The sequence below is a fragment of the Urocitellus parryii genome, chromosome 8, assembly GCF_045843805.1.
Source record: "Urocitellus parryii isolate mUroPar1 chromosome 8, mUroPar1.hap1, whole genome shotgun sequence".
In the NCBI taxonomy this organism is placed as follows: domain Eukaryota; kingdom Metazoa; phylum Chordata; class Mammalia; order Rodentia; family Sciuridae; genus Urocitellus; species Urocitellus parryii.
Window position 1 is genome coordinate 99,399,116 of NC_135538.1, and position 19,495 is coordinate 99,418,610.

The 19,495-nt window shown below is 39.4% G+C and overlaps 1 protein-coding gene across 2 annotated transcripts in view; it reads right to left on the reverse strand.

Annotated features, from left to right (window-relative positions):
* Positions 1 to 396, reverse strand: part of Paqr8 (progestin and adipoQ receptor family member 8) — a 43,842-nt gene extending 43,446 nt beyond the window's left edge. For both annotated transcript variants that reach the window (XM_026400883.2, XM_026400885.2), the window contains exon 1: positions 304 to 396. The gene's annotated coding sequence lies outside the window, so the exon portion shown is untranslated. The remainder of the gene's footprint in view (positions 1 to 303) is intronic.
* Positions 397 to 19,495: the final 19,099 nt, after the last annotated feature.

Consider the following 19,495-nt stretch of genomic DNA (forward strand, 5'->3'; position numbering starts at 1 on the left):
CACAGACAACCCCCCCACCCCAGCCTTTCCGAGCTCTGGGCTCCCCAACACCACAGTCTTGCCCGGTATTCTGCCTTCTAGGTTCGGTTACTGAAACTCTCCAACACCGGCGTCCTAACCCTAGCCCCGGGTTCGGGTTCCGCAACATTGCGGTTCTGGAGCCCCCTTCAGCCTCTAGTCCTGTAACTCCCCAATGGCGCGATCCTGCCGTCCCCGCCTCCTGAACTCGGGCCCGAGGCTCTTCAGCATCCCCGTCCTGATCCCCAGCCCTGCCGGCTCTTCGCCTTCCGCGGCGGGACTCACCAGCAGGGGCGGCGGCCGAGCGGGTGCGCGCAGCCCGGCCGGGTCCAGCCTGCACTCCCAGCTCAGCTCCCGGTTACCAGCCTCCTGCAGGCAACTGACTGCCGCGGACTCAGCACGGGGGAGCGGCAGGGAGGAGGAGATCTGCGAGCGCTGGCTCCGCCCCTTCTCGGCCCCGGGGCGGGATGCGCAGCCCAGCGCAGCCCAGCGCAGCCCCAGTGTACACCCGACTGCAGCCGCCACTGCTGCCAAGGAAGTTGACTGACGCTGCTTCCTTCCACTGGGGGCTCAGACTCTTGTAACCACCTTTGCAAAGAAAAAAAAAAAAAAAAAAAAAAAAGCCAACAACAACAACAACAATCCGTGGGTTGAGGATAGGACCAGCCAACCGCACTTAAGAACCCATCCCAGGGGGCTGTTTCCCAAATCTCTCGGGAGGGAAAACAACAAACTTAAGCTGCCATTTCAAGACTGATTTAAATCCTGGCCTTCATTCTTTCACCGCCCTGTTGTGAGCATTGAGGGTCATGCCCATGAAATAAATCATGCTGTAACACATCACGAAGGCCTTTGCAAACACGCGTGCAAAGCTCATCACACAAACCCACATCTTACACCATCAGGCCAAGAAACCCACTTCTACCAACCCATCTTCCATATAGAGTACTCCATTAGGTCCTGGCACCAGTGACCCGACTTGCCCCTCACCCACAATGCTCTATTTTCCCATGAGAAAAATACACCTAAGTAGAAGGACCATCAGTTAACCAATCGAATTGGTTTTGCTGTTACAGAGCAGTCTGTATTTTTTAAAGAAAAGAAACGGATCCAATCCTGCGGAGATGGGCTGTATTAATGTTACTATAGGGGTTTCACCCACCTCATCTCACTATTCTGTGACAGGCCTAATTTTGGTCCCTTGATTCCTAGAACTTTTCCCTTATACTACCTTGTTTTAGTGACACGTCTAACTACATTTCACACTTTTTATAATGTTTTTCCTGTTCAAAACATTTTTAAAGTCATTATTTGATTTATCCTCAGCAAAACATCATGAAACAAAGAAAGCAGATTATCTAACAGGACTATTTCAGTTCCATAAATGAAGACATTTTAGACCGAGCAGTTACTTGGCAGGTTTGAAGCACAGTCAGAATCAGGAAAATTGTCAGGGAACTTCTTCCATATCCTCAAAAATATGGGCCTTTAACCTTAGTTGGCATTCATTTGTTTTTAAGTCAAGATTACAATTGTACAACAGAGTTGATGAAGAGAAGGTGAAAAATCCCTCCTCTGCCACTCTGAGCCTCTCAAGAAACAAAATTACAGGCCAGGAAATCAGAAGTCCTATTCACAGTCTCAATCCAACTACAATGATCTATCCAGTAAGAACAGAGGAGCTGTGAAACGCATTGTTGATGTTCTTGCATGTTTTTTTTTTTTTTTTCCCTCCAGATTTTTCTATCTGGAGTATGAAGTTTTACTAGGAGACTAACAAATCCTCTAATCCCTTTTCAACTGTTCTTTTTCACCTTTTATCAAAAGGCAGGTGTAAGCCTACATGTAAAGTGTAATGGATGTCAGGCATTGGTATCTATGTGAGAGAAAGTTCTGTTTACCAAATGAAGCTATCTGGAGCCACTAAATTAAGAATTGTAATTTCTCCTAGAGCTTGGTGTCAAACACCTGAAATCCCAACTACTGAGGCAGAAGGATTGCAAGTTTGAGGCCAACCTGGGCAGCATAGTAAGATCCTGTCTCAAAATTAAAAAAAAAAAAATGGAAAGGGTTAGGGATATAGCTCAGTGTGGGAGACCCTGGGTGGGGGTGGGGGGGCAGGGATAAAAAAAAAAAAAGTAGGCACTTTATGCCTGTTAAAATTACTTGGTTTCCTAATCTCAGTGACTCGGGAAGCTGAGACGGGAGGATCACAAGTTCCAGGACAGCCTCAGAAATTTAGCGTCCATAATTTAGAGTCCATAAGCAACCTAGTGAGAACCAGTCTCAAAAGAAAAAAAAAGGATTGGTGATGTGACTCAGTTCCATCTTTAGTACCAAAACCAAAAAAAACCCTACTTGATTTCCATGCAAGCCCCTTCCATTTTCCACTGTAAGGTGATAGCCTACTTCACTTTAGGCGGAAAGTAATATTTTGGTAATTCTGGAAAAAAGAGTTCTAGAGTGATTTTTGAATAATAATTTATTATTATTTCTATTTTTGAATAATAATTAAAGCCTATTAATCCTGCATTAAAAATCAGGATGCTCTTTGGTCTATGGAAGGAAATGCACTGCCAAACCTCTCTCCATGTAACTTTCCAATTGTGAAATAAAATTTGACCTGGGATTTTTCTAAAAGAAAATCTGGAAACAGGCAAAAAAAAAATCTTGGATATTGCAGTATGTTCTCAATAAGAAGGCTGACCAGTCACCTCTTCCCTTTCAGATTGCCCTTGAAAGCCACAGACATGGGCAACATGCAAAATGATTTTTAAAAAGATACACAAAATTAAAGAGTTATTTTGTCCCTATCTCTAACAAAATAATTTGGTCTATTTTTTGTTGTATACATACTAGACTGACACTGTTTTTTATAATACTTTTACTTTGTGTTTACATGGCATCCCTTTCCAAGGAGCTTCAAATGCATGTGATGGCATCTTGTTACTAAATTTCATACATTCATGTGAAGTACAAAGGGATGGAAACATGAAGAATTGGAAGGGTGGCTGAGATAAAACCATTTGCCTGGAATATCCTGGTCTATATTGGTTTCTACTGGTCCATCCTAAATGAAGACCTATAATAAGACCTATTCGTGGAAACTTATACAATATATAGAATTATTTAAAAGCTCTAGTTATTATTGTTTTCCTTTTTACATCTTTTTTATTTGTTCTAATTAGTTATACATGAGAGTAGCAAAATGCATTTTGTTTCATTATACACAAATAGAGTACACATTTTCATTTCTCTGGTTGTAAACAATGTAGAGTCACACCACATGTGCAGTCATACATTCCACCATCGTTCCTGCTCCCATGCCCCCTCTCCTTCTCTCCCTCCCCTTTGCCCAATCAAAGTTCCTCCATTCTCCCCATACCCCTCCCCTGTTATGATCAGCATCCACTTATCAGAGAACATTCGACCTTTGTTTTTTTGGGATTGGTTTTCTTTGCTTACCATGATATTCTCCAATTCCATCCATTACCTGCAAATGCCATAATTTTATTCTCTTTTAACGATGAGTAATATTTCATTGTATATATGTACCACAGTTTCTTTATCCATTTATCTGTTGAAGGGCATCTAGGTTGGTTCCACAGTTTAGCTATTGTGAATTGAACTGCTATGAACATTGATGTGGCTGTATCACTATAGTATGCTGCTTTTAAGTCCTTTGGGTATAGACTGAGGAGTGGGATAGTTGGGTCAAATGATGGTTCCATTCCAAATTTCCTAAGGAATTTCCATACTGCTTTCCATAGGGTTTGCACCAATTTACGGTGCCACCAGCAATGTGTGAGTGTACATTTTTCTCCACACCCTCTCCAACACTTATTATTGCTTGTATTCTTGATAATTGCCATTCTAACTGGAGTGAGATGAAATCTTAGAGTAGTTTTGATTTGCATGATCCAATTACTAGAGAAGTTGAACATTTTTTCATATATTTGTCAATCGAATGTATATCTTCTTCTGAGAAGTGTCTGTTCAGTTTCTTAGATCTTCATCATATTGGATTACATTCTGACTTCCTTAACCACATTCCTAAAGTGCAAGAAATAAAATCAAGAATCAATACATGGGATGGATTCAAACTAAAAAGCTCCTTCTCTGCAAAGGAAAGAATCAAGAACGTGAAGAGAGTGCCCACAGAGTGGCAGAATATCTTTACTACATGCACATCAGATAGAGAGAGCTCTATTCTCCAGGATATATAAAGAACTCAAAAAATTTAACACCAAAAAAAAAAAAAAAGAAGAAACAAAGAAAAGATAACCCAATCAATAAATGGGCTAAGGAACTGAACAGATATTTCTCAGAAGAAATAGAATTGATCGGGCTGGGGATGTGGCTCAGGCGGTGGCGTGCTCGCCTGGCATGCGTGCGGCCCGGGTTCGATCTTCAGCACCACATACCAACAAAGATGTTGTGTCCGCCGAGAACTAAAAAAAAAAATAAATATTAAAAATTCTTTCTCTCTCTCTCTCTCCTCTCTCACTCTCTCTTAAAAAAAAAAAAAGAAATAGAATTGATCAACAAATATATGAAAAAAATGTTCATCATCTCTAGTAATTAGAGAAATGCAAATCAAAACTACTCCTTTTTATATCTTATGGAAAGACTACCACGGCAAAGAAAAGGAGAGCACTTTGGATACTGGTTAAAAGTGTGAGCTTGGAAGTAAGCTCAGCCTGAGTTTGAGATCCAGAACCACTGTTAGAACTTTCAGTGAGTAACTGAACCTTTTTGCATTTCCGGATTTGTAGCTGTAGCTGTAAGCATCATCCTACCCACTGCATCTAGTTACTGCTCAAATTAAATGAAATGACCCCTGTTATGCACTCAGCATTGTGCCTATCACATGATATGGTGATAAGTGTGGGTAAAAAGGCAATTCCTGGATTCAAGTTGTTATTTATGAGATCTTTGTTTCAATACTTTCTACTTGAAGAAAATATATACTATTTAAGGGAACTACTTGGGAGGAATTTGGAGAAACCTGATCATCTATACTTTTGAATCCTGAAATCAAATCTATTGATTCCTTGACATTCCATCATGAAAGAAGCCTCCATCCCGGTTTTCCTATTGAGACTCCCTGCCAGCAGCCAACTGGGGAAAGCAGCTATGATATTAAGTTCACCTCTTTCACATACAGGATGCTGAAGAACTATGGTTCAATCAGTTTTAAAATAAATAAGAATAATAGTTTCCTTGTACAGTGTGGCTATTTTATCTAATTTAATGATAGAATGGTTGGGGCTCCCTAAAGCTAATTTGATTTTCTTCTACAGTTTTTCACTCTTTTTCCTTTTCACTTCTAAATAACAATTATGAGAGCAAGTCAATTGACTACTATAAACAAAAGTGAAGAAATAACAATTATGAGAGCAAGTCAATTGACTACTATAAACAAAAGTGAAGATGGAGAAATTGTTCCTGGGCCCTCAGTAAACTTGCACACATTTAAAATTATGATGCCTTACATCTGATCTCCCACTCTCTGCTGTAACTAGTTTGTGACTGAAGAGTTTCAGATGCCAAACTATAGGAATGAATGATAAAATGACCAATCAGGAACTTTTTATATTATTAACAAAATAATGTGAACTCCTAAATTGCAACAACATTTAATGTGTGTGTTAATTCTCACACTGGCTCCTAAACAAAACTTAAATTTAGGAAATACAGTGCATAATTGGGTCACAGTATTTTAATGGCAAAAATATGGATATGAAAATAAGACCTTTCCTTATTCTTCAGTGGACATTTGTAACTAAAAAGCCTCATGATGAATGGCTGTGACTCCCCCTCTTTAAAGGTCTTGTCAATTTCATTCATTTTGCTCAAGATTCTTATTCATTATATCCTCGGAGAGAGAAAGAGGTGCGAAACCCCTGAGCATATGGAAAATGAAAAGAATTGAACTTCAGACTGATGCCAAAAGTTTGGAGAAATAAAATGTTTTTTACTCTGCTCAATTCCATTTCAATCTGGACAATGTTATAAAAGAAGATTTTTGGAGGAAACTTTCTCAGATTCAGGACCAGAGAAGGAGAGTTGTGTAAACTCGCACAGGAAGAGAAAACTGAGGCCTGAATTCCTGGGCTTTGTCACACCTCCAGTTAGTGTGCTGATAACTGCATAGAAGTGCACAACTCCCAGTGGCTCATTTCAGTCCATCATTTATCATCTCAGTTAGGCTAATGAGCAAAGGCACAGATTGCCCTTTGTTGGACTGCTGAGGGTCAGAATCCCCCACAGGGACAGAGTGTTCTGTCCATAGCTCTTTAGTTGAAGCCCATCTCAGGAAGACTTATCTTGGCTCTCAGTCCCTTTTAATAGAATGGGAAGATGAAAATGGCAATCTTGGACAAGAAGAGTAACAATTGCATTATTCATGCTTGATTCTGGCTTGGTTTCAGGATTTTAATGATTTAGAAAGAAAAAAAAAATCAATCCAACAATTGACCAGTATAATTCAGCTCATGTTTACTGAGTCTGGTTTCACTGTGGAAAGGTTAGCTGGGGAGCCAGAACTGGCCATCTGTAAGGCCTCTCAAAATAGATGAGACTGAGGTAAAGTTACAGGACAGGAACAGATGTACGGGGAGTCTTCTTCAGTTCATATTTGTATCCCTATGGATGATGGAAAAGTGTTGGGTTTGGCCAAGGGAGACCTCTATTCAGCATCTTGATGTAGCATCTTGAGCTGATTTCTCTTGTGATACATATGGATTATTTTATATTTCTCTTTTTACTTCTTTGGCTCCTCCATTAGACTGTAAGCTCCTACAGAATTAGATTTATGCACGTGATATTCACAGTCATACCCATATGACATAGCACATAATGTGTGCTGAAAAAATAATGTGACCGTTTAGCACATCAGGAATCTACTTGGCCAAGAAGTTCATGATCATTTGCTCCAGAACCCTTGGAGGATGCTACAATGATCTAGAAATGGACTAGAAGAAACAGATATACACCAGGGATGAAAACAATGAGGACAGAAAAGCAATTATGGAGAAACATGTGTCCCCATCTGAAAGAGAGGGAGACACTAAGAAAAAAGAATGAGCAGGAGTAATTCTGAGTCCCTGATAGGATGTGCTAAGTAGTAGACTACTCAATTTTTTAAAGTATTGAATTAAACTGAAGTAAACTGAGTGGCAAGAATTTGGCCCACTGAAGGAACATCCTGGATAGTTCAAAGTAAGGTAAAATTCTCCTCTTTTGTGCCTCCTCACAATTAAATTAAATTTCTCTGATTATCCTTCCCACCATCCTGGGATCCTCCAGAACTAAGGGCATCTGAGAAGGATCCTGAAAACCACTCTGGGTACAAAGGCCCAACTTTGTGGAGTCTGACCAGGCTTTGTTGGGTTTTTCGCCCTGATGTTTCTGAGAGTGTCCAAGAATCACCTGACAGCCTGGGGATTTTAACCAAAGTCTTAGAATTTTGGCAACACCAAAGGGAAGTACTAGCAGGAAGCTCGCAGGGTAAGTAGTTTCTGAAGTAAAATATGATGACTGGAGACTAAATTAACTCTACTTAATCATGCATGTGATGGAATACTTACAGTCTTCAAAAATCATATAAAACACATGACACAGAGAAATATGCAATCTGTTTTTCTATAATTTCGCAAGGCAAAGCAGAATATCATGAAGCATGATTAAATATATATACATATCAAAATAAAAAAAGAGAAAGAAAAAGCTGTACATACGTAATGACATTTCCAAAACTTAATTTTTAGTATATTTTAAATGTCCTTAATAAAATAAATACATAAATGAATGAATGCTGTTGTTCATTGCTCTGTACCAAAGTATAATTCTAATGGGCTATAATTAACTACAGATTATCATAGGACAAAAATATAGTGAAGTCAATTATAGCAATTGCAATGGTGATGTATGGGTGCTTTGTGAGCAGCCTGGGCTTACGAGCTCATAACAACAACAAATAGGAATCTTTATTGTCTCTCAAATTAGATGCTAAAGGAGGTAAGCTGCTAAAGGTGACCATAAACTGTCAGAATACTCCATCATTAATGGTGCAGCGGGAATGGGTGGCAGCGGGGTCAGACTCCACACACTCAAACTTCCAGGAACCTGAGAGGCTCTTGGAGGGGACACTGAGGGGACACATAGGCAATGTGTCCCTTCTCCTAACTACTTATTGGGCACAACTGGCTCCTTCAACAAGTTGCGCTGGATCTGAGCAGTCTCCCTTCCTCCCACATTCCTCTTTAAAGGCAACATCTCTGTCCTATCTATTAAATCAAAGCTGAAAGAGAATTATGTCAGCTGCTCTAAATTTTTTTTGTGACTCTGTCCAGCAAACTTTGCAGCAGGATGGGGCCTGCTTTAAATCTCTCTCTTCCTCTTTAGACAAATCCAATGAGCTCTGATCCCTCTATATTTCTAACATAGGTTAGAAGGAAAGCACCTTATTAGGATGCCCTGGGAACCCTGAATAAGATTTAGTCTGGGGACAAAGAGACACAATGCTGTTATTCAATATGCAATATTCTATTATTAATTCTTTTGTCTATCCAGGAAATATTGATCGGAAACCTCCTAGGTACTAAGACCCAGATAAAGAGATTAATATAATGCAATCCCCACCCTCCCATTTAGTAGAGAAGACATATTTAAACAAATAATCACAGTATTGTGTTACAGGATTTAAGAGAGGTACACTGGATGTTAGGGAAAACAAAAGGGTCATGTAGCTCTCTAGTCACCTCATGTTTTAGTGCTGGGAGGGTTAGCAACAGCTCTAAGGTGAGTCATGAAGCTGAGTCTGATATGCGGACAATAGGTGTGGAAAAGCTTCCAAGCCCAGGGCAGCAAGTGCAGAAAGCACAGAGGCACATAGCAGCACAACACTTGCAGGAAATGACAATGGCAGCTTGTAGGGCACATATGGGTACAACTCCTGCTCACCTCCTTCAACACAGAAGGGAGACAGAACAGTCCATGACCAAATGCTTTTACTATGAATCACTTAATCATACATAGGGAATGTAAAAAAAGTAAACACAGTCCTTTATTTTTGGCTCCAGGGGCATGTTCTGACTCATGTAAAATCCTTAGTAAAATAGGTGTTCAAGAGGGGCTCCTCCCCACTCACCCCACCAGTCCCTCTAACTAGCACCTATGTGTAGCATCAATTTCCACAGTGGCCCTGTGGCCTTGTAGGAGCAAAGGTCAACCAGTCATCTTTCCTCTCTGATTTCCTCTCCTCTCTCCTTCTCCAGTTCTTTAATCCATTTAAATTTTCTCATTCTCTCGTCTTCCAGCTCTTCTTATAAAACTGTCTTAGTTTTTTTTATTCACTTCTGCTGCTGGACTGGGTCAGAAGCTTTAAATCTAGAGGTTGGGGAAGAGAGCCCATGAACTGGTCTCAGGGTCAAATATCTAAAGAAGATCATCAGGTCTTCCACGTGGTCTAGTTTAGCTACCTGCTAACAAAGCATTTGCCTATTATTATTATTATTATTATTATTATTATTATTATTATTTTGGGGATTGAACCATGGGCTGTCTACCATTGAGCTATACCCGAAGCCCTCTTTGTTTTTTTATTTTGAAATAGGATCTTGTTATGTTTCGGCCTTGAATTTGAGTGCCTCCTGCCTCAGCCTCCTGAGTCGCTGGGATTATAGCAAATTATTATATTAAAAGAAAATCTGACAACTTCTCTACCTTAGGTAGTATTCTCAGCTTGGTGATGCACAGCCCATGAGGATTGGGAGAGACTGAGAACAAAGAAAATACATCCCATCTGACAAGATGTGACACTTGAGAAGTAAACAGAGGTCTTATGAATGAAGAACTTTGCATGTTCTAGGAAGGAACTTGAACTACACGAAGATTTTCCCCAGAGGTGGGGAAAAGAGGTAACCCCACTTCATATCATTAGCACTATTTTTGTGGGCCTTTGTTCTGAAGGGACTATTTTATAGCCTTCAGGTATTGGGGTGTTTGGTATGAGAGATAAAAAGTTATAAGCAGGGAACTTACATGATGTTTAGTTTTTGAAAAATCTTGCTATTGGTAGTGGTGGAGAAGGCTGAGGACATGACAAATGGGGACAAGAAGACAAGTTTGGGAGCAGTTGGAGAGCCAGAAGAAAGGTGAGGTGTTGTGGATGACCAAGCAAATGCCAAGATTCAAGAGGTATCTAGAAGGCAAAATCAATAGAGTTTAGTGATTGACAAGAGGTAGAAGGTGGGGTTCCTATGCTCTGCGTTCATGTAGATCCTTGTATTTCCAACACTGAATTCACATCTCACTGTGTTAGCATTTCTTATTAAAGTCTTCTGTGCCACTCTATGAAGTCTAAAACACACAGTGCCTGATAGGCACAGGTGATTGGCTGAATGGACCAACAAATGAATGACGTAAAGAATGACTCACTGTCGTGGCCTGAAAGACTGGTGGTTAGGGTAGCTACCATCTAAGAGAGGGAGCAAAGGAGGAAAAGAAGTTTTGAGTCTCAAACTGCAGTTTTGTTTTCATCACATTAGGTTTGGGGTGTCTCTAGGATCTTGAGGGAAGATATTTAGCTGCAACTCAAGCCCAGGGGAGGATTTTAGTCTGGTAAGACAGATTAGGTGGCTGTCAGTGAATAGGTGGACATTCATAGCACAGGTGTGGGTAGGACAAATATAGAGAATGAAGCAAAGGGGATGAAAGACACAGAAGTTATTTCTAACAGAAAGCTGGTAGCTTTGGGTTTTGTGACTGCTTTTATTGTTTATTGAAATCTATGTGCAATACCATGAAATTCACTAAGTGATTTTTAGTATCTTCACAAGGTTGTATCGCCCTTATCATTGGTTGTCTAACTCCAGAACATTTCCATCATCCTCAAAAGAAATCCCATGCCCCATTTGCAGTCACTCTCCATTCCCTCTTTCCACTGCCCCTTGACAACCATGAATTATCTTTCTGAGTCTATGGATTTGCCTCTTCTAGATACTTCTTATAGACGGAATCATACTATATACAATGTGACTTTTGTGTCTTACTTTTTCCACCTAGCATGACATTTCAGGGTCCACCTATATTATAGGATGTCTCAGTACTGTATTCAGAAGGCTGGTGTTCAATCACTTTTTGTTTTGTTTTCAAGATGAGGTCTCCAGGTACTTCCCAGGCTGGTCTCAAATTCCTGGGCTTGAGTGATCCTCTACCTCTGCCTCAGGAGTACTTGGTACTAAAGGCATGCATCTTCACACTTTGCTGGTGTTTAATCTTTAGCAAAGTTTTTTGCATTCTCATCCTAGACTTAGGAGACTCTCCCAGACCTTTGAGTATGTCTCTCAGAGTCCAAAAGATGAGTGCCTTCATCAACTCATAGAATTTGGAAAGCCTTTATGTAAAAAAACAAAACAAAACAAAAAACATAGAAAATATCCTCAGCTACTTTCTGAAGGTGCCCTTGAACAGTCTAGACTCCCAGGAATCTCTTTGCTCTGACTCCTAGGGTACTCACTGTGTGATCTACATGATTACATTCCAGGTTCTGTAAAATCTCCATCTTACTTCTCTGTCATTGAAAATTCCTGGTAAGGTAAGGGGGATCTATTTCATGCTGTGTTTTTCTTTTACTATTTGCAAAACTCAGCATATTATTATATGAGATTCTTATCTACAATTGAATAGAAACCAAAATGGTACTTAATCTCTCTAATTACTGCAAAGTTTCCAGAAACATTACAATTTTGTTTTTTAAATGGGTTTGACTATATATTTTTTTTCTATAATAGATTCTATAATGGACTGCTCTTGAATTAACTCAAGTCACAACAATTATTCTGCCTTTTCTTAGAACTCGTCCTTTTCCCCTATCCCAGAACAATATCCAGCTTAGAATGCTTTGGTCCAGCTCTAGGACCAATAAGTGGCTTATGGCTGGCATCTATTCTCAATGCTTAGTACCCAGATCATCATATCAGTTTTTAAATATTTTCAATATACTTCCTGTGCCACCATCTACATACAAAAAGCTCTAGGATTCCAGCAGAGGTTTTTCCCCCAATATGCTACCTTTGTCACAATTAGATTCTTCAAGTAAAGAACATATGATCCAGGCTTTTCCAGTTACATTCCTCTATGGGGAATTTGGATTTGGCTTATCCTTAGCCTATGTGATATATTATACAAAAACAGAAAGTGATTTCAGAAGATACTAGAAGTTTGCAAACTGAAAAACCAGAAAAAACTAAGCTGAGCAGGTAAGAGAAAGAAACCAGTGAAATAGTACTAAAGAGAAAGCAGTTCAAGAGATGGAGCTGGAGTCGTAGGGGCATTTAAGGCCCTGGTTCCCCTTCATTCTTGCCAGCTGGCTGCGTCAGCCCTGGAGTTCCATTAAATGCTCATCTATCTTTATGTGCTGTTCATGTGTCAAGGTGCTAATATTACAATTTATTGGGGGGAAAGAATCAGAAAGGAAAAGAGATACCTGTGTTTTATTATTTTCCTCTCACCCCTCCCCCATTCTGCCAATTCCCCACCCTGTTCACCCAGGATGATTGATGTTCAGCTGGTTTGCACCTGTGTGGCTCCTGTGATCATAAAATATTTTGAATATTTCTGCTTCTCAGATCCACACCCCTGCACCTGCACACACCCCATCTCTCATGTTCCTGCCAGCACAATGGGAGGGAGGAACAGAAATTGATTTTCTTTGAGTGAAAGAAAGTTTACTAACATGCCATTCCTTGTACAGTAGAGTTTCTAATAAATACCTCTTTTTAGCTTTGACCAGCTCAAGGGAGTTTTTGTTACCTATAAACAAAAGAGCTAAACGCATTCAGAATGCTTTTAATATAGGCATAAAGATTAAAAAAAATTGAATGGAAGAGATGGTAGAAATTACATTATCATTTGATAGATGAGAAAACAGATCCAGAAAGCTAAAGAACCTTGTGGTTTCACATAGATGTCAGGGTGGAGACTGTGGGTCTCTTTCACTCCATGAGTCTTACCCTTAAGCACCCTCTCCTTCAATTTACAGCCCTGGCATTGTGCAAAGATGGGAAATGTTTGCATTATTTAATTTCACAGAAATATGAACCTATGTTCTTACTGTTTTTCGGATTATTTTGATTAGCAAGAAAAGTATAACTGCAGTTTAATGGGTGCATGGCCATACTGAATCAATGCTTGTTCGATTGCTAGGAGATTTCAACTGTGGTGGACAAGCAGGGATTGATGTGCCTTGTGGTATAGTGGTTGAATGCAATAATTGTTAAATAAAGACAAAACTGAACTGGCTAGGACACATTAAAAGGATTTCCTGCTCTTTGCTTTGCAGCTGCCAAGCCCTCTGACCATTTCTATGTGATGACTCCACCTTATCAGGACAAACCATCTTCTCATTTCATTGTGGTTTCCACGGCCACTTTTTGCATTCTTCATCTTGGGGTAAACTTGGAAAATGAGGAAACCTAGAATGTCTTGAGTCATCAGGGATGTCCTATAACACAGGGTGTGAAATGGTTCTTTGATTGGCTGAGTCCCAAACAGGCTGATGGTAGCATGTGTCCTTCCAGGTGTAGTAAGTGCCTAATGTCTAGCCGATGCTCTGAGTGTGCCCAGGTGAAACAAAATCACAGCCTGCAAACACTCCCCAGGTCTGTCAGGACACAGTATCTCTGGTCCATGGGCATTTCTAAAACTCCAAACTGGATAAACTCAGGAGGTGGGATCAGTCCTCTCAAGGTAAGGAAGGGCTCTGCATTTTTACCTCATCTGGGTCACAACTTTCAATGCACCTGTGGATACAGCATTTAAATTTTCTTTGTTTCAATTTATTTATGCAAAATATACTATAGACTTAACTTCTGAGCCTTTTATTCAGAATTTCATGTCTTCCATATTTTAATACACATTTTTCATTTTTCACCAAAATAGTTATATTTAACCAAATAACTATTGTTTTTCCCAGGCTATATACTTCTCAAAGGTAAAAGCATTTACTCATTTTTTTATACTGCCCAGAATTCTGCCAGGGTAGCAGTATTTAAAAATCCATGTATAATGACTTCACAATCATACTTCAATTTAGTAAACTTTTAGTGACTCCGAATTCACCCCTGTCCTCACCTTGTAGTGCTGACAATCTTATCCCCTCATTTATGGGAAGGGAATGGTCTCAGACTGGCCAATCATAATTTCCTACCCTATGGCCACAGGGATGGAAATGTAATCCAAACTAAACATTGCCTAAGACTGGAGCTATAGACCCAGTTCTGGCCCATGCAACTTAAAGAAAATCTGCTGCATGCAGCTTTGGGGAAAAAAAAATCTTTTTTTTGCTAGTAAAGAAGACCATCATAGTCTCTTCCTATTTTTCCTCCTTTTGACTTGAATATAAATGTTATGGTTGGTGCAGAAGCAGTCATCTTGGGATCACGAGGGAAAGATCAAGAGAATCACAGAGATGATAGTCCTGGTATCTTCAAGCCACCCAAACTATAACAAACAATTACCTGGCTCTAAACAAGTGTTGTCCAACTACAATCCCTGTGCCAAATCTGTTTTGTTTGATTTAGGGGCACTGCCTAAACAGGCTAGCACTGTGGGCAATAAAGACTGAGCCAGGCCATCCTCTTCTGCATTTACTTCCCCTTCTGCTCTCAGCATTCATCTCCTAGTGAACAGCTACGTATTGTCAGTGCTGAATGCCCAGCTTGTTGCCACAAATATACTGGGACATTACCATTGACAACTGCTGGGCACTGGGTAGTAATCTCTCAGTCCAAAAGTTAGTAAGCCTGAAAGTCACCCTGCCTTGATCAGCTGCCCAAGCTGTTTTGGCTGGGCTTGCCAGGAATAGACGAGGACATATGGGACTGTAGGTGTCACTGGGGCAGAGTGAAAATGACCATGTGAAAGACAACCCCGTTAATGAAAGACCCCCGTTTCCCTGTCCAAGGAGAATCACACGAAACACTGGCTGCAAAAGCACGAGGGGGTTTATTGAGACACAGGCGCCTGCGGGTGCCCAGTAGAACCTCAGCCGGAGCCTTGGTGAACTGGCACACCGGGCTTGGGGATACAGAGATTTTTATAGGGTTTGGGACAGGTTTCGCGCGCGCGGGAAGCAACAGGTTTCTTATTGGTTTGTTTAAATCTAGCATATAGGCCATCTAGGGGGTACAGGTCTGCATTCCAAAAACCACAGGTCTGCATTCTATTCTTTCTGTTCCTGCTTATCTGTTCCGGTTTATTCATTCATGCCTCAGGATGCGGGTGCTCTGTTCTTCAACAGAACTGTTGTCCACAAAGCATGCCTGGCGCCTGAACCTGTTTATGGCCTGCCTGATATCTTGGCCTTAGGTAACTGGGCTAACTGGGCTAGGGTCTTTCATTCCCCCCTTTTTCTTTATCATGGATAGAATCTTATATCCATTGTCCTGTGTTTTCCCTGAGTCATTCCCAGCATGGCCTCCATTTTAGATTTCACTCGATATTAGACCCCAATTTATCTAACTACACTGACTACCTAACTTTAAATCTGGCTTCATTCCCCCCTCTAATTTGGGAACTCCTTACTGCTGTGAGGAAGGGGGACGAAGATGATCTCTCTGGCTTCTTCAGGCTGAAAAGGGACGGTGTGGGGCAAGCAGTTTGGAGTCCCCCTTAAAAATATCGGGTCTATCGAGTGGTCCATGCTAAAAGTCCAATTGAGAAGTAATAGGCTGGAGGGCCATTCGAGTGATAGGCGGTCTATAAGAGAAACAAGAATTCATTAGTACTGGAACCAGATTGATGCAGCAAGAAATGCCACAGCACAGAAACATGCCAATGAGTATAATGGCCAAGACAAAGATCAACAATGTTTTCTATCAGGCAGTACCAGGAACTAGGAGTTAAGATACTGTTTCCAGACAATGTTGCTGAGGACATGGCTTCTATCTAAGCATGTAAATCTTTAAGGATATTTGTCACATTGCCAGAATTATCAGGGATGTAAACACAACATTTAACTTTTAGGGTTACAGTTGTCCTTCCCTTAAGATATAGTTTAATAATTTGATATCATCTGATCTTGCATAAACCTTTTACTAGTATGACCTGTGTCTAATAGAGAAATCTTTAATTCTGCAAACATTAAGCCTACCTGCGTTGGTTAGAAATAAAGGCCTTAGACTAAAACTACTCTAGCAGTCCCTTTTGATAGTTATCAGGCATTCCTACTCCAGTCTACTTATTTATGGAAGTTACATTTAACTATTATTATTATTTAAGATGTCCAGGAACAGCTGTGCTTTGGCTTTGACTGTCTTTGCTAAGTGTTTAAGATGAAGCAAGTCAAACTGACTTTGTTTCCATCTATTGTTAATAGTCAGCTGAGTCTCTCCTGGGAGTCCTCGGGAACTTCACAGCAGCTTCTCAGTTCTGCTAGTGCCATTTGCGCTAGGATGGGTCATTTGCGCTAGGATGGGTCCAGGCCTTGCTTGACCACGTGGCTTCCCTCAGAAGCATCAGGGATGTCTCCCTTTTCTGCCGACCCTCCTCTCCACAGCAAATGCACTGATTGGCTTTCTGTCCTCCACTGGTCTCATTAATCTCCCTGATCAGGAGGTTATGTGGCCTAGAGTTGCAAAGCCCTTTGGAGAAGTCCCCTATCCCTGATTCAGACTGACTCAGAGGGCAAGAGCCAAATATTGGTTTTCTTGGCCCTTTAATTTAACTTTAATTTTAAAACTTAATCTTAAACATCTAGCAAATAAACTTCAACAGCCTTATACTAAGTACTGGGCTTTAGTACCTATCTCTCTATCCTGTAGGTGATAACTCCTTATCTTAAGTTAACCCAGGTTGTGAGTTCTTAAAGCAGTACCTCTTTAAAACATTAACAGGCAATCTTTAGACCATCTAAAAGCAAACTACAAAACAAAACTAACTAGGATAAAAACATATTTAGTTTATGTAATAGCTACCTTGAATTCTGGCAGAGTTATACATTATAATCCCCTGTTTGAGGTCCTGGCAATTGTGACAAAAACCAACTTTTGGACACAACCTTAAATGCACTGAAATCTGGCCTACTTCTTCCATAGTCACTTTCACATGAGATGGGACATAGAGCCTTATCTCAAGTAAGGCGGGGCTCTTCATAAGTCTTAAATACTATAGTTCTGAAGCTGATCTTTGCTTTTTAGACATCTACATAAATTGTTGCTCAAATTTATATGAATATTAGCTAACACAATATAATATCACATCTAAAACATGAATTAAACAAAGGCTGAAAACTTTTAACCTTTTGTAGAAAAGTAGCAAAGTACTTTTGTGTTTTACAATAAAAACTTTACCCAGATCAGGCTCTTATTGACTTAAAAATACATTTAAATTGTATCTCAGTGTAAAAAGTAACATGGAACTTTACATAACTTATTGATAATAAGTACAGTTATAGAACACAAATGATATAAATAAATTTCCAACATGTTTTTCTTTTAAGCCTAAATTACCATACACTTTTAGAATACCAGCTTGATATAATGCTCTTTCTAAAGCTTCTACCTTATAGACTTGTATACCTGGAAGATATGAACACATTAATGGCACCAATTACATTGATGTTTTTATATTAACCAAGTTTAGCTTTTAAAGAAACAACATAGCACAATTCTCTAAAACAACAGCACTTGTTTAACCAGCTGTTTAATTTCTTTAAGATTACTTGCTCAAAAACTTACACAGACCTTCTTTATCACTTACTTAAACCCTCTTAATTACTTAATCATATAGACTCTTATCCAGAAACACACTTTCCCTCTTATTAAATCCATACCTAGAACCTTCTAGTTTCTCTTTTTTATCTGTTAACCTCCTTCTGTTCACATTTTGAAACAATACCTGTAAACCTTTGAATCTAAGCAGATTATTTCATAGACATCAACATTTTATTAGGGCCTTTTTGAACACCTAGGAAAACTTATAAGCTTAATTTTAAAGACATCTTTACTTTCATCTGTTTACCCAATTTAAATTGAACCATTTGAATCACGTGAGTCAAAGATATTTGGATCCATTTTTTTTAATTTATATGAGCGCTCCTCATCTGTCAATTGTTATATCACTGCAGGATATATGGACATACACATATACAGACATACCGACATACAACATGTAACACAAGTGTAACACACAACACAATGGTGGAGGCCTTGCAGCTTCCTCAGGTGAAATCTCATTGCAATGTTAAAAAAACTCCAGTTGATCAAAAATAGAACTTATCAGAAAAACATTAACTTGTCTGTAGGAACAAAATCATGAGCTCAAAGAAAAAAAAAAAAATTACAGAATCTAAAAAAGCAAAAGTCCTAAAAAGATTAACCGGCCAGTAATTAGTAAATGCCATACAATTTACTTCTTGGTTTGGTCTAGTTTGAGTTCAGGTAAAAAGACACTTTTACTCTTTTATTTTTTTTTTTTTTCCCTTGGGCCTGAGCTCCAGGCTGCTTCTGTTTGCATATCAGCTTAAAGCCCTGGCTGAGGTCTGGAAGGGACTGGGAAAGCCAGAATTCTTGAGCAGAAACTTTATGCCTAAGGCATTTTAACCATAAGTCACAATTTATCTTCCTACACTAGAAAAATTTGCTTACACAAAACTGAAAATAGGATCTTTCTTGATAATATAAAAGCCACCATCAGAAGAAGTTCCTTCAGGATCATTAAGCTACTTTCTTTGTTCTGAAGTTCCTAAAGTAGTATTAAGTTACATTAAATCACCTGGAAAAAAAATCCACACTACCATGTATATCTAAAATTAAGCTTTGAAAATTCCCAAGACTGTTGCTAATAAATGTCATTTCAATGAGCCAGACCAACATTTTAATTCAACACTTTTTCCTAAATCTTATACACTGAGAGAAACAGATACCAAATCATAATCTACTATCCTTGCCCAAATCAATGCACTGTATACCTAGTAAAATCTCCTTAGGCTACCCAGTTCAAAGATTGATAAAAAATAAAACTGAATGATTGGGAGTTACTTGCCAACTTGGAAGTAGAGTTCTTTTAATTTTCTATCCTAAGTATTTAAGTTCTCTGGCATGAATTATCTGAAATCACAAACTAAACAATTACTTAACCCTAACTTTTAACTGCAAGATTATGCAATGCTTCAAACTCATTTAGATACCAGATGAAACATCTTTTAGACACACATTTAGCCTAGATTATCCCCAAGAAACAATCTATAATAACCTTTAAAACAGACCAGACAAGAAAATATCTCTCCAGGTTTTGAACTTCCATTTAATTATGACTCCTATCAGTGGCACCTTAGATTTCCCATGAGTGGACCAGATGTTCTCACATAGGGTCTCAGTGTGACTGACTTTACTGCATTTAGGTGGGGTAATCCTTACAGTGAAGAGAAAAAAATGAGGAAATTTCCCCAAAGCGGAAAAATGCTCTGGCA